The sequence below is a fragment of the Dermacentor silvarum genome, chromosome 10, assembly GCF_013339745.2.
Source record: "Dermacentor silvarum isolate Dsil-2018 chromosome 10, BIME_Dsil_1.4, whole genome shotgun sequence".
NCBI lineage: Eukaryota > Metazoa > Arthropoda > Arachnida > Ixodida > Ixodidae > Dermacentor > Dermacentor silvarum.
Window position 1 is genome coordinate 15469721 of NC_051163.1, and position 13444 is coordinate 15483164.

General features: G+C 48.5%; 1 protein-coding gene and 1 long non-coding RNA gene across 3 annotated transcripts in view; one reads left to right on the forward strand and one right to left on the reverse strand.

The window, feature by feature from the left end:
• The window catches only part of LOC119465806 (adenosylhomocysteinase-like 1), a 286195-nt gene that overhangs the window by 24220 nt on the left and 248531 nt on the right, over positions 1-13444 (forward strand). The window lies entirely within an intron of this gene.
• Positions 1-13444, reverse strand: part of LOC119465810 (uncharacterized) — a 57483-nt gene that overhangs the window by 11494 nt on the left and 32545 nt on the right. The window contains exon 2 of the long non-coding RNA XR_005194924.2: positions 8149-9366. This is a non-coding gene — a long non-coding RNA (uncharacterized LOC119465810). The remainder of the gene's footprint in view (positions 1-8148; positions 9367-13444) is intronic.

Genomic DNA, 13444 nt, shown 5'->3' on the forward strand with positions numbered 1-13444 from the left:
GTAGGGCATGGGCTTACGCGAGCGTCGTATTAAAATGGGGGCGTGCTTCGATTGCTTTTGCACGCCGGGCGCTGCCTGGGCCACTGTGCGAGCCGCAGAGCTATTTGTGGCAGTGTTTTGCGAGCCCCGCGCCTCTGACGTCATCGTATAGACGGCTCTGGCGGCGTGTGGGAGCGCCGTCACGTTCCCATGTCTTGGCGGCGGCGACTTTTCCTGCAGGCATCCCCTTTCCAGTGTTGTCTGTCCGGTTGACTATACGGCGGAGCTTCGACGCTATAGCGCTATGACGCCCCCGCCCTCCCCCCCCCCCTTCCCCCCCATCTCCCCCCCCCCCCCCCCCACTCCCCTGACGGCCTGTCGGCGTGCCACAGAGAAATATATGCGTGAGGGATCGGATGGCGCAGCTGTTGTCAGTGTGATCAACCAAAGAAAGCGGCTTGTTTTGATCGTGGATTTACTTAATTGAACAAAGATCACGTGTACGAATTTTCGTCTGACGCTTTGGTATAGTCCAACGGCTCGGGCTAATTGGTAATTTATCGTAAGTAGGATAGAACTTAAATAAAAACAGCAGTTGGCAACACATGCACGCGGTCCGCGCGGGGTTATGTTACTCCGCTAGCCAATCACAGAAGCAAACAATATCGTCGCCATGCGACCTATTTAAAATGGCGTCGAACTTGATACGACTGTACACGTCGTACTTGTACGTTCCACTATAATAGACGAGTGAAAACGTATAAAATTACGCGCTTATAATTTTATTTTAACAGCGCAGCTGTTTAAGCCGACCGTCAGTCCGTGGAGCGTGTATAAAAAATCTCGCTGAACGATGACGTCACCGCGCATTGCCTAGCAACCACCTCGCGGAGCGGCGTGTGCTTCGCATCTTCGTGCGGTGCACATGTTGCCTTGACATGGGACGTTAAGGAGAGGGAAGGAGAGCATGCGCGCGGCGCCCACGTTTTTTCTTTGCCTTTTTTTACCGCCTTATTTAGGTAACAGGGAAAGTTGAAGTACGAACTATTTGCAGCCTCGCGGAGGAACAGCGGCTGGCGGTTATGAGGGCGTGGGCGGGGCTTCACTGGGGACTTAAAGGGGCCCTGAACCACCCTTCGGGCTTGGTGAAATAACATAGTCCGCGGGTGGCATACGCTGCTTTGAACATATCAGCCAAGTTTTGCTGTCGTACGCGGTGCGTGGAGCTCGCAAGCGGAGCGGGAAGTCACCTTTCTCTCAAACGCTCCCGTTTCAACAGAAGTCATGATCCTCACTCTCTTCTGTGTGCTTTATTACGTAATAAAGCATATTCCAATACGCGGCTGCTATTGGTCGCTACGGTCGGCTACACCGCGGCCGCCGCGGGGCGCCGCCACGAGTCCACTGGCTGCTCGCTGTGGACCACCGCATTTAGCTTACGTTTAGCGCGTCGTAGGCACCAAAATCGGAAGTACTGGCGTCTACGTTAACACCCAAAATGAAATTTGAACTGCGCACCACGGTGACGTTTCGAAGGTGGAGCGTTGTGGCTCCGCCCCACTCCACCGTAGCCTTCGCAGTGCAAGACATTGAAGGAGGAAGGGGAGCACAGCGGAGGCCGTGTTTCATTGCCAATAACTCCGCTTCTGCTGAACGAATTGAAGTATCTTTTGCGGCAAAGTATTTCTGAAATAGCCTATTTTCACTGCAAACGCCTTTCTCTACTTCGATAAAAAGTGGTTCAGGGCCCCTTTAAGTTGTATCCGACTATAGTAACTTTAGCGCACCACCAGATCGCACAGGACCGAAAGCTTTGAGCACACACAAGCGCTAAATGCTGCTGTGCAGGAGGTGACGGGTTCGATTCCGGGCTTTGTGGAACGCATTCCGATGAGCATGGAATACGATAACTCCTCGTGTCCCGCGATTTGGGTGACTATTAAAGAGCCTGAATTGGTAAAAAATCAGACCGCTGTTTTTCCCTGCAGCGTCTCCCGTAGCCAGAATGCTCCTTTGGGAAATAAAATTCCGTAATTTGTTTTCATTTTTTTTACCGATTCTTAACTTTCTTTTGTTTTAATTCTTACTTTGCTATTCACATTATACAGAAAACTTCGCAAAACTTGTTTGGTCCCATAGCCTGGCTGGCCAGTAAAGGGACCAGTTGTTCAACATTCCTATACATAATTCGGCAAGCGGATACAACAGTGACAAAAGGAAAACAGAACTGAATACAGATATTAGAAAGCACATGACTCAATTATACAGAGGATAACATCAAAAAAGTAGACCATTTATCCTATTGTACCACTTATCCGCTGAATATGAAACGCTTCACGGCCGCGGAAAAGTAATGTGCTGCTTTCACATCAGTCGGTATGGCATTCTAAATGAGAGCGCCGTGAAATTCTGTTAGCCTTCGACCGTGGGCATTTCTGGCAACCGGTAAATTAAAGCTGCTGTTCGCTGCAGTTCTTGTTCAGCGCGCTGTTAACGTAAATGTGCTTAATGGGGGAGGATCATCATGTTTTATTATTCTATGTATAATGTCAGCAACACTTAATACCTGAACAGAGTCTAACGGAAGTACACGCAACAGTTGGAAGAGTTGTTTTTGTGGTATCCGTCCTGTTTGAAATTGTAATAATTCTTATTGGGGGGGGGGGGGGGGGCTCTTTTCTAAGCGGCTAATAGATTTCAAATGCGATTTATATGTGCTGCCCCACGATACTGTGCAGTAGCTCAGATAACTCTGTACAAACGCGAAATATAGGATGGGTGACATAAAAGAGAGAGAGAGAAACGAAGAGGGAAAGGTAGGGAGGTTAACCAAGGACGTGCCCGTTTGGCTACCCTACACTTGGGGAGGGGGAAAGGGTGATATAAATTTACTATCTGCCGTACGGCAGGTACGAGCGAACGGTCGACGTTTAGCGCGATTTCGGATGGCGGTGAACTTCCCGCCTTTCTGTTCAAACTTGGCGGGCGTCTCGCTTTACTGTCTGGTCTGCAGATGGCGCCACCATTCTTTGACCAGCATTCAGCCGCAGCGTGTGCTCTGAGCTGGCGGGAAATTTCGATTTGTTTGGAGTGGATCGGGACCGTTAGGTTCACATTTGTTCGTAGTTCGCGTAGAACAAAACATGCTTGCTCCCTGGTTCGTATCGGAAGTATCTCAGCGCACCACGAAGTGCTTAGTGAGAAGCTGTGATAATTATTAAACTCAAGCCGGATATCACTATTTACATAATTGTGAAACGGAGAACTGCTCTTCTTATGAACCGTATTGAATGAACGTTGTTGCGTTTAAAGGAGAACATTATATTCTACCTGCATTCCGAAGCGAAATTTTTGACTTGCGGCCCAGATTATAAATAACAACAACCACATACAAGACGGCGATGACACCAGCATCAACAGCAGAAGGGCCGGGAATTCGTAAATATAAAACAAAATAAATGCACAAAGTTTACAACCACGTAACTCTGAAGTATATGCATTGATTTACAGCTTGCTTGAGGTCGTCGCATTGTTTACGTGAGCTTTTCAAAAAGCCTTTGAGCTTTTGTTAATCATCCGGGCTTGATTAGTTTATTTCTGGTTTTATTGTCTTTAGCTTTTGTCTTCTTCTTCTCTTGTATTTTTTTTTGTTCGTCTTCATGTCGTCTCGAACTTCTCATTTGAAGTAACAAGTCCTGCATATCGCAAAGCTGACATCTTCGGCTTCCATTAAACCCTTCTTCTTGTCTCTCCCTAATATGCCCTGTTCTCAAATTAGAACTATATTTTGTAGCCAGGTGCAGGGGGGGGGGGATGCTGCAACGTAGTATTGATCTAATCTGCTACATTCCGTTAAAGCTGCTTCATCCATGCTACAAATGAGAGAAACTGCTCCGAAGCTGCTCGAAGACGAACCGCACTGCGCAGTCTTGGAGGCCACTGGGAAGAGCAGTTGTGGTCAACGCCAGGTGGAAGTCACCACCACCCTATGCAAAGAGTACCGTCACCCTATGCAACGTCTGCAACCAGCGTAGCTAGGGACGAACGGAGCTAGGGGCGTTTCCTGTGTAGTATCCAGGAAGCGTCAGTTCTTTAGGGAGCAAAAGTGCCCAGAGTCGAGGCGCTGCCGTGGTTCATGTTCTACCGAGTGGTGGCGTCACAGTCGCGGGCCCTGCCGCCCTGGAAACTGAATTACAGGGGAGGGAGGGGGGGGGGGGGGTTGGGTGGAAGGTGAGCGCGTGGTACCGCGTGAACAAGCACGCGTCTCCTCAGCTAGCTCGGTCATTTATGCGCATGGCTGTCCGCGTGGCTGATCGTGTGCACACCGCCCGCGCCCTATCTTGGAGGTAATCTCCGGCGAGTGCAAACGTTGGGCGAACCGAGATGGCTGGTGGCTGCATGTGCGCTGTCTTCCCGGGCACCTAGCGCTTATAAGGTCGCGTAATCTCAAGCTTTGGAGACGCGTTGAAGGGAGCGACAGCAGAAGCGTTTTTGCTCCCCTCTGTGCGCTGTTCATTCACGCCAGCGTTGTGACAGCGAGTGTTCGCGGTCATCGAGTGAGGTCAGTTCATGTTCACGCGTGACACCATGCTCGTTAGTTTAATTAGTAAGTGAATGTTTACTGTAACTTATACGGCCTACAACACTGCAAACCATACTTCGTGCAGTTGGGTTGTAACGAATGACGCAACGGCGGCCAACATAGCGTGTCGTCGTTAGTCACCCTACCGTCGTCCTTACATTTATTATACAGGGTGTCCCAGCTATCACGCAGCACGATTTAAAAAAAGAAGGAACGGCGTTACGCGAAGCAAACCTAGTGCGTATTGTTTCCAGTACAGTGGAGTAGCCGCCAGTAATTTTTTTGCTACTGAGGTTTAATTAGGTAATTGTAATTAATTATCTAACTCGAGAACTACTGTCATAATTATCAAAGTGTCAATGAAAAATGTGTAGAGTGCACAGAAAAACTACCGATACAACTTTCTGTTGCTCAATGCGTGCTACATAAATGTGTTTTTCCGAGTGTGAAAGAAGCTCGCCAATACACGCAGAATTGCCGCGCGACTGGCCGTTCGAGGCACTTTGCGTGTATTCGCGGACTTCTTTCACGCTCGGAAAAATACTTTTATGCAACACGTATTGAGCAACAGAAAGCTGTATCGGTAGTTTTTCAGGGTGCTCTACAACTTTCTCATTGACACTTTGATAATTAGGCCAGTACTTCTCGAGTTGGATAATTAATTATAATTACGTAATTAAATGTCAGTAACGAAAAAAATTACTGGCGGCTACTCCACTGCACTGGAAACAATACCCACTAGGTTTGCTTCGCGTAACGCCGTTCCTCTTTTTTTTTAAAAATCTGCTGCGTGATAGCTGGGACACCCTGTATAAGGAAGGCGAAGCAGAGCGGCGGCTGCTGCGACCAGCCGGATCGAGATCGAAAGTGCCTTACATTCCATACTCACGACTTGTGACCCGAGCCATGCGAGATTCGCGGTAATGGAGATGATGCTATAGTGTAAATACTTTGCTATCGCTATCAGTGCTTCACCTTCCAAGCGAAAAGGCAACACTTTTATGTGCTCTACAGCATTACGTTTGTTGCAGTTATGAAATGTATAACTTTTTTTTTTATGAAAGCTAAGTACTGTTTGCTGTAATCTTATATTGTCTTTTGTGGTGTGAAAGCTATTCTGTGCTGCTGACTGAAAGCCACATTTTTAAATCCTGTCAGCGTGGCGGAGTTTTGAGAATCAGTTGGTTTCGTGTCTTCTGTGTGTTGTTGCTTTGTTGTCTGGCTTTCTGCTGCTTGTGAAGAAGTACCTAGTGCACTCCTGTTGTAATTTTAGCACAGCTCTGTGCCAGCAGCCGCGGTAATTCGCACAGCTGTAATGCCAAGCGAGCATTCAATAATTCTAGTCATAATTTAAATTTGTGTTATATCTGTAACAAATGCAATGAGCATGTTTTTTTTTTTTTCGTCTTTCTTGTCCTCTGTTTCTCTTGCTTTGGCAACCTGCTACTAAATTAAGAGCCGCTTCTACGAAACATCATTCTTCCTGCTACAAAATCTGCTACAAAACAGATTTGCCATTCCCAGTACTGCAGGTGTAGTAATGTATAAAAATATCCTGCCTTAGACGTCCGAATTTATGCTGAGCATAATATTGCGACGTATGTTTTGATTGCGCAGTTGTAGCTGTAAACTTAATGCTGCACGCAAGCGGAATTGGCTGGTGGTTAGTGAAATATTAGCACTGAAGCCTCGTGTCTAGGGGTCAAATGAACGAAATGATATGACTTCACTGAAACGTGTGATCTTTCGTCTCGCATTCCTTGTAACGTCGTTCCTATATACCGTGCCGTAGGCGTTGTTTGACTCGTCAACGCTGACTGCGGTTTCTCTGTGTTGTTGCCTAATGGTGTTACTGGATCGATGGATAGTATTACTGGGCAGGGTGTGCGAGTCGGTTAGCCTACGCGATTATATTTAGCCATACTAAGCGTTTGACGGATATCGCATCAATATTACTTCGGTGTGCACAGTCATGATACCCATACGCAGTGAAGTTGAATTGATTGTTTAGCAGACTGCGCTTTTCATTATAAAATCACTGGTGATGATATTGCATATACAGACGGCGCTTTATCTATTTTGATGTATCATTTTTGTACAATAAATGATATTCCTGTTAACGCACTTTGTGCAGTTTGCCTCTGCTTTGATTTAGAGCGGAGTCCCCAAAATGTATCACTGTGGCACCACCTAACTCTGGATGGATGCTCGCATTTCAAGAAGGCAAGATACTCGTTACACTATAGCCTGTGTATTTGTTCTTGAAGTCTTTGCGCGGATGTCTTGATGAGAAGATTCCGTGGGCACTTCCCTTGAAACCGGATACGTCCATTGCCACCCTGCTCGTTATTTTCATCTGTCTAATACTTTTCTTTTTCTTGGCTCTGTCGATGTAACACGCTATCGAACCTTTTAAATATTCTTTTTGCACTAAGCTATATGAATATACATACAAGGTAAAGCTACCTTTCATTGTGTTGCCGCTGTATAAATATTGGCAACCCGCCCTCAATTTTATCAACGTCTTCTTCGAAACAGAGTAGTGGTGGGTTCGCCTTTCATGCTTGGTTTATTACGGGCCCTTAGAGAATTCTATTGCCGCAAAAGGTAATATTCTTTTCATTCTTGTTCCCATTCTTACGTCATCAATCCACCGGCCGTTTTTTTCCCCAGAGTTACTGTGTATACTTCTGAAGGGAGCAGTGCTTCAATTCAAGAGCGACGGCTATCGGCCGTGTCTCGAGAATCGATGCAAAAATTTCGCGATGAGTCGAGCGCTCGCCCGGCTGTAGTCGGCGGCGGAGCTCGTTTCTAAACCACTTGGCGGTAGGTGCCAACAATCGGACAAACTTCGCAGCGACGCTGACAGAAAGCGGTCGGAGGCAGGCAGCCAACCGGTAAATCCGCATCATGGCCTGCTTCTTCTTCTTGCGGGGCCAAAATGGTTGCAAGGACTGGTTTGATACGCGTCAGTGCCAGGGCGTGACTCTGTCGTCTTTAAACGTAATCACGACACCAGGGGGGGGGGGGGGGGGATGAATATAAAAAAAAATGCGGCACAGAAGGCGGCGGATACGCGCGCGTGGCTCAAGAAAAAAAAAAAAAAAAAAAAAACAAGAAACAAAAACGAGGTTGTGTGTACCGCTGTAGGCGTCCAGAGGGCGCTGTCGAAACCGCGAAGTGTCCAACAGAAAGAGCAGACGACAAACAAGCAAGCGGGGCGAGGAAAAAAAAAAAAAAAAAAAAAAAAAAAAAAAAAAAAAAAGCAGACGACTAGGCTTAACATCTGCGCACCGGTCCGTGATGTGTAGTCTCTCCCTTTCTCTCTTACCCTTTTATACCCCCCTTCTTTCTGGAACGCAAAGGACCCGCATACACGCAACGGCACACACAACGTTGCATTCCTAGTTGCGCCAGGCCTGTGTACGGAGGTGAACGCGAAATGTAACCACGCCTCGTGCGTTAAGCGAGTTGCCGCTGTGTATACATGCAAGTCCGCGTATGTCCTCGTGCGCGTATAACGATTGTGCCATGACTTCATTAGCGTGCGGGGCGTCGCATCTCAGACATGCGTGCTTTTCACGTACCTGCCTGCATGGATGTGGGGGCCACCAGGGCTGGCGCGATCCGAAACGTCGCCGTTCTTCGTTGATTATGTGCCTGGGACTGTGTTAAGCGAGAATATGGCACCAGCAGAAGGCTTTCGTGATGCGAAGCCGCCAGATTCTCTCGTGGACGGCGCGAGGCCATACATGTTGGCGCCTGCAGCGATGTTGTCCTGGATGCAGGATTTCGTGGCGGGCTGTGCTGTGTGTTCTCCCGTGTCTTCTGATCATGCGCCAGCTCTCGATCACTTCGCATTCCCGGCAGTCGGGGATAAAAGTCATTTTGAAGACTGCGCTGTTGTGAGAACCGTCGTTGACTTGTAGTTCCTTGCTGTCTTCCGAGCTCGTACTGACGACTGTGCATCTTTGAAGTCAGTGGGTGAGGTCGAGGTCACTTTCTGGGTATATTGGCCGACAGGGAGTACCGTTGCAATTTAGGACCCACTTGTTGTATGTCCTGGCTAAGAACTACGCTGTTGCGGTGTAGAACCTTCTCAAAACGTCGCCAACTCGTACGACGGCAACTGTGCTCAGTTCCCTTGTCCTTATCGACTGGTGACTGCTGAGAGTTCGTAAAACTGGGCCCCTTAACTAAGCGAGCTTCTTTACCAGGAGTGAGCAGTGAAGTCTTCCGAGACCCTGGGCTGTGGCTAGTGATGGCTTTGTGAATGTCCTGGTGGGCCGTGACCCTCTTGTGATCCTGGACAGGTAAGCTCTGAGCCCTCCTCCGTGACTGGTCGGGCGGGCAAGCTTAGTTATACTTGTGATTGACATTTGTCCCCGAAACTCTTGGTCAACTCGAATTTCAGAAAACGTTCCGAGAACAGCCGTTTTGGCAGTTTCCTACATGTAGATGTATCAATACTTCCAAGCTTGGTATAGCTTCAGTGGCTGTCGTCAAGGGGTTCCAATTATCTCAAGCGGTTTTCTTCTACACCCAAGTTCTCTTGGAAACTGCCTTCACTGCCGGACCCTCGTCTGAGTAGGCATATCGATAGTGAGTCTTCACGGCAGAGCTGAGTGCGGGCTTGCTATGTTGTAGCCTCAGGTGACGTCATTCTCGGAAGCGCCTTGCCTGATCTCGGGGCAGAGTCGCCAGTTCCTTTGTGACGCCTCGAGTGACTCATCCTTCCCTCTTTGGTCACAGCCTCTGAACTGCCATCCATGTCGGTCTGTGATCCTGGTCTTGCACATGTGTATCTGCAGTATAGAGAAATGTACAGAGAGAACATGAGTATAGATACCGTCGGGTTCGGCCCACGTCTGCCATAGAAAAGATCACGTGCATACGATACGATTTTTGCGTCACTTCGCGCATGCGCTAGTTAATTTACATTTACTGTCTGTAACAGCTGAATGCGCCCCGTACACACAAGAGTTCCTTGCTCTTGGGCAGATTGACGTCAAAGCTTTGAAGAGATCTCATTCCTCCCGTCTTGCCTCGATTCGCTATTGCGTCTTTCGAGTTGCGCGGATTCAATGCTTACAAGTAATGTAAGTTGACAAGCTGAAGTCCAAGAAGCTACGTCTACTCATTGATTGTTTTTCTTTTCCCCTCAATCACCCGACTGGTGCCCAGTACTTTGTAGTTGTACATGCTGTAGACCTCTAATTCACGAACGAAGACGTTTTGTGCGGAAACCGCGCATAAATCATTCTGCCATGCCGAATGAGCTTCTGAATGCCTCGGCCAGCATAGAGGCTGACAGGTCTGCGTTAGACATGCAAGTGGTCTGTACTTGTGCATCGCTGCTTGAAGAAGGACTTCATTATCTGTGGCGAAGCTGGATTTGTCACGCGCTCGTGACGAGACGAGAATACTTTATGAAGGCTTAGAAAAGGAGACAAAAAGAAACGGAAAAAAAAAAAAACTTTGGCGAGACTGGCTGTACGGAGGCGATTCTTTGGAAAAAAAAAAAAAAAATAGGAGGCGGCAGTGCTCGCGTCGAGCGCTACACTATATATAGAAAGCAGCGCTATAGGGCGTCTGCAGTCCACCTTGAAAGAGGAAACAGAAAAAAAAAAGGCAAAAAAGGTCCGAGCCAGATGGAAAAGCAGAGAAAGCCACCGCCCGCAGCTCTGGCTTCAAGGGCATGCCCGGTTCGGACGTAATCGGTTGTGGTGGCGACTACGTTTTGTGTCGCGTGCCTTCGTCGTCGGTCTTGCACTTGATTTTAGTTTTTTTTTTTATCCTTCCGTTATTTTTTTTTGCTCTTTTGTGCCCCTTAGCTTCTCGACCGTACGGTAGCGCTGCTTCCCAGAAACGCTTGTGCCTGTGGCACAACGAGTAGCAGACGGACAGTAGTGTGCGAGCAGACGACTAGGAAGTCGGGCAGCTGACTCCCTTTTGACAAGCAAGAAGAATACGCGTGGTGGATGAGTGTCGACCGGTGAATGAACGGTTCTTGCGTAATTAGCGTGCGGTGGTGGCTGCTTGATTCGTTAATTTTCTTTCTTCATATTTGACGTTTCCTGTTTACCGTGGTCATTTGCGTTTCGTCTGCGACCGCGCTTGGGTTGGAATTCGAAGACACGTCGTCTGCAACGTTGGCTCCAGATGGACAGTCGTCGATGAGCAGACGAATTCTTAACGTTCGTAGGTGACAGACGACTATAGGACTTCCGGCAGACGGCCGTCATCGACAGGCGAGGAGACGTGTGTTCAGCGGGACAAGTTTTAACCGATGAACGAACGTTGCTAATCACAGATGCAGTGGCGGCTGGTTGCCAACGTTTTCGTCGGTGTTACGTCGTCGGTGCCGGCTTATGTGTGACGAGCTGGTGCTTTAGCGTGTACGGGTAGCCCTGGCATGGTGTGCAAATTCTCCTCGTGATTGAGTGTGCTGGTGTCACGTGCGCGTTGCGTTGCGTTGTGAATAATTGTGTGTTGCTACGGCTGCCTGACGACCTTACAGTGAAAAAGAAAAGAAAGAAAAGAAGCCCAAGCACAAGAAGTACACCCTTCGTGGACGCCAACCGGTCCGTAAGGAGCTTCCAGCTTGTTCTCTGCAAGTTGTCTCGCTGTCGTATTTGCATTTGTCGCATCCGAGACTTAGGCGAAGGAAGGCTGTCTTTGAACGTCACTGGATTCTGCTTGTGCAAGAACTACGTTGAAGATCGCGCTCGACCTGACTTCGTGAAAACAAGTTGCGTTCGCGACAATTTCGAAGAAGCGAAAGTGGCTGTACGTTCGAAGCTCGTGCTCGTGTTTCCTGTGGTGTTAGGTTTCGCGGGTCGGGAGCGGCTTATTCGTGAAATCCAGCAGCGCTTTTGATACAAGCCCCCTCCCCCCTCCCTCCCGAGACCTTCACCTTGTGAATCGTTCGGAATAATTTTGTTTGCGAAGAGAACTACGTCGGTGCTCAGTTTTGGAGGAGCAGCAGCTTCTTGTCAGTCTTTTCCGCGAGATTTGCGTGTGCGGGCGCGCGCCTTCTTCTTCTTTTTTTTTTTTTTTAACCGCTCGTGATCGCTCTTCGTGTGGCAGATATTGTGCGAGTTGGACGTTGTTTCAAGCTCCGCTGGTAAGCACAACCGCACGTCCGTATGTGGTCGCGTTGTGTGCTTCCCGTTCAGTCGAGACATTCTTGAGTGCCTCGCACTAGCTTGTGCGATTCTATGCAAGCATCTCGAGGCGGTCGCAAGCAGTGGAATACGGGCGCTTTTGATTTTCTCAGAAGTGATTAGCTGCGACCCCGCTCATCTGTCGTAAACTGTGGAAGAATTGAAGAAAGATAGCGGCATTCGGTAATATCCCGATCGTCACTGAAAGAAGTCACGAACTGCTGGTCCACGTAAGCTTCGGCAGAAGTGCTCAGGTCGAAGAGGCGCTGATTTGTTTACGGTATAACTGACGAAATTCGATGACGTCAGAGATTTTTGCGGTTTTGTGTTCAGGAAGGGCATAGTGGAAGATCTCGTGCATTCAAAATACGTGGAACTGACGCCGCTGGCGACTGACTTTTTTGAAACTTGCAGCGTTCGCCTGAGGCATTCCGTTCGCGGTGGTATTGGTTGCCGTGACAATTTCCTCTATTGGCTTCTCGATCGCATTTTGTAGCTCGCAGTGCATGTGACTCGCTAACCAACCTCAGCCTGGCTCGAGAAATGACGCGTCACTTGAAGGCGTCGATCTGAAGGCAGTAGTCTTTAGATGACTCTTTCGCTACGCGTGCTTTTCTGCAAAAACTTTCTCAATCGTTTCGTGATTCATGCGAACAATTTCACGACACACAGACGTGGTGACGCATAAAGTTGACTCACAACGTTCGTACAAGCAGCGTAACCACAGGTTGTGCTTTCGGAAGCACAGAATTCTTCTTAATATTTTTTTCCCCAGAAACCCGTATTTCTCGACCGATTTCGAAACTTTGCAAAGAATCATCGATTGTCGCGGCTTCTAGCTTAAACTGTCGGAAGAGCGGTCACGCAGCCGTTTCACAACAATGTCACCGCTTCTGCTTTTGGCTACCGTGCTTCTTTGTATATAGACTTTGCTTGGTCTTTCATTTTTCCCTTGGTTATTGCGCGCGTAAAACAAGATACGAAAATAGGCAGACAAATAAGGAGGAGCCAGTTCCACCGTGTGATCATTTCGGCCTGAGAAAAAGAAAGAAAGAAAAAAAAAGGGGGAAGGATCACGTGGTACAGAGTGTTGGGAAAGGGGGAGACCCGCGCAGCCACTATACGCTTACGGTGGATTGCCTGCGCAATCGTGCAATTTGCCGCCGGTTGGGCACTCCGTGACTGACGTGGACAGATATATGGTACGTTTGCCGAGAGACGGTTCTTTCGTCGTGGACGTAATTGCCCCCTCCGTCGACGGCCTTGCTCCTCCTCCTCCTCCAAGCTCGAGTATTCTTGCGCACTGCGGAAAGAAAGGCCTTTGATTGTCCTATACCCTTCGCAGTACGTACCCTCTCCCAACCCCCTCTCCCAATATTCTTTCCTAACCATTCGCGTAGCACACGGCGCCCCTGTCGAAGCGCTACGACGTCTGGTTTCCTCGCTCGGCAAATTTGATTTTGCTTCGTTTGACAACGCCGCGCCCCGCCTAACTGCGTGGCTGTTATACATTGTGAAGAGGCTCTCGAGCGAACGTGTAAACAACGATTCTCGGGTTAGTTCCTGTTTGTGGGTTTGGCGAGGGAGGCCGCACGCCTTGCTTCGGGTAACTCGTAAAACCCGGACGTATAGTAGCGTGCGTTTCTTACCTTTTTTTTTTGGGGTGTGTGATTATTTGTTTGCGCGTGCTAGGACGTTATTACCGAATCGCTGTTCG